The sequence below is a fragment of the Echinops telfairi genome, unplaced genomic scaffold (assembly GCF_000313985.2).
Source record: "Echinops telfairi isolate 266 unplaced genomic scaffold, ASM31398v2 ScPeMD7_443;HRSCAF=831, whole genome shotgun sequence".
In the NCBI taxonomy this organism is placed as follows: Eukaryota; Metazoa; Chordata; class Mammalia; order Afrosoricida; family Tenrecidae; genus Echinops; species Echinops telfairi.
The window spans coordinates 38,800,864-38,803,214 of record NW_022104341.1 but is presented as its reverse complement, the minus strand read 5'-3'; positions in this window follow the sequence as shown (position 1 = coordinate 38,803,214).

Here is a 2,351-nt window from a genome sequence, read left to right as displayed (position 1 = left end):
AGGAGGCAATACCTACATTCTTGTAATCAGATCCCCCTTTCCACCCCACAATTTAAAAAAATAAATAAACAAGCACATACACACACAAACAGGATATCTACAAAGTTCAAAAAAGTGAAATAATGTAAAGTGAGATATGCCTGTAAAGGGCTTCCAGAAAGGGCTACCCAGCCCAGTCTTGTTTGTGTGTGCTGTGGGTTTGGATACAGCGAATGTCCGATAAAGCTTCATGTTAGAATAAAACTTAAAGGATAATTGTCTAGTCAGCTAGGAAAAGGAGGAAGATATCCAAGTAGAAAGATTCACAATTTCAGTGGTGGACTTAAGTCCAAGGATTAAGTATTCAGATACTGGTATTTCAGAATGGTCAAACATGTAACTAGCAGGGGGAGAAGGTCAAAGGAGCCCTTCCATTACCAAGTTCAAAGCATTATTCCCAAATGTGGATGATGCTATCTTTCAAACTAAGAGACATCTGTCAGATATTTTGTCTTCGTAGTGGCAGGAGGTACAAAAATATCCCAGCCTTTGCGAGACCACTGAATATCTAAAAAATTTTACTAGACTCTTGATTGCATAGAGTTTACCTCCCAGGATCTGTAGGGGACAGGCCCTGGTGTATTTGTTGCATCCAATTATTTCTTGTTTGACTTGTCCAAATTAAGATAATGTTATTGATGTAGTAGACTAACACAATTTTCTGTGACATGTCCAGATGGTCAGATAATTTCCAAATATATTATGACAGAACCAGGGTGAGTTAATATGGTCCTTGAGTGAGACCATAGAGATATACTGTTGCAGGATTATGGGCTATATGAAAACCTAATAGTGTGAACCTAAGGCCTTTCTAATCTGATATAGCAAAAATAATGGCACAGCAGCTGCTATTGAGGTTACTATTTTTTTGTTTGTGGTAATCTTTTGTTAGTCTCCAGTATCCATTTGGTTTATGTTGAGTGCATCACACAGGGCCAGTGCGATGCACTGAACAAAGCATTGATGGAAACCACCATCACTGCATCCTTCGGGCATAAGGGTGGCACTCATTTCAGAAAATTTCCCCAAATGCAACATTTTTAAACTTCTGTCTTGGCTGAGGTGAGGGTAGTTTTGGAAGTTTCTATTTGATTGTTGCTACTATGCTACTCTGGCTAATAGTACCGTTAGACCTGTGATGGCCAGATCTCCATACGACTGTCCTGTGTTTCTGGGTCCCCCATGCTTTCTGACTTGATATGGCGCAGTCTTACCACTCTTTGATTGCCCTCCCTTAGTGGCAAAGATTTGAGCTTTTCTTTTCTGACAGACTCCTGCATTCAAGTGTTCTGACTTTCCCAGGTTCTGTTACACATCTGTTCCACGTATACCTTTAGGTACTGAGAGGAGCTTACTAGCTGGCCAAAGACCCCAAATGAAACGTATTGCCATCTAGTCAATTCTGACTCAGTCTGACAGGACAAGGACGAATTACTCCTGTGAGTTTCCCAGAGTCTTTGTGGTATAGAAAGCCCCATCTTTCTCCTGCGGAGCCCAACACGTCACCATTACTAGATGAGACTGTGGACAATATGGAGCATTTGCCACCTTGATATGGGCCCACAGTTCATTTATACAGGGGCTCACATCTGGCTTCTCAAAGCCAGTATTCTGGGTCAGCAGAGATAACTGTCAACTAAGACGTTGATTTGTCCAACAGAAAAAATATCTACCTATTCCCTCCCCGTTTCATTTTTTCATATGTGTGAAATGAACATGTATGTCACTAAAGAATCCAAGCCCCTTTCGGTTTCACTTCTCCTCCTTTTTTTTGTCCCTTAGACCAATATTAGGTCTGAGAGGAAAATATCTGGAGGATCTCTTTGTTTGTTTCATTTTTTTTAAGGCTGTAAGCCTTCACTCTTGTTTGTTTATTCTGGTTTTTAAGAAGCTTGTTGTATGTAATTACACAGCCCACCCCAACAAACAAAATCAGTAATTATACCCATCAAGCCTCCAATTAATAAGGTTATCGTTCTCATTTTTTGTTTTTTCACTCCCATCCTTCCTCCCACCATCTATACTTTCCTATCCCTTCCCTCTGCCTGTTGCCATCCTTATCGCTTTTTGGTTTTGGTTTTCAAAGTCTTATCTTTTGGTGTAAAAAAATGATTATTTTTCTTAGTTTTTCTTATAATAGTGCTATTTTGACTAAGATTGACTAAGTTTGCTAAGCATAATATTCTCTAGTTTTGTACATGTCTTACAGTGATTTGTCATTGTTTCAAATTGATGCATAATATTCCATTGTATGAATGAATCAGAGTATGTTTACCTAAATCTCTAGAATAGGGGTTTTTGGTTGTTTGCTT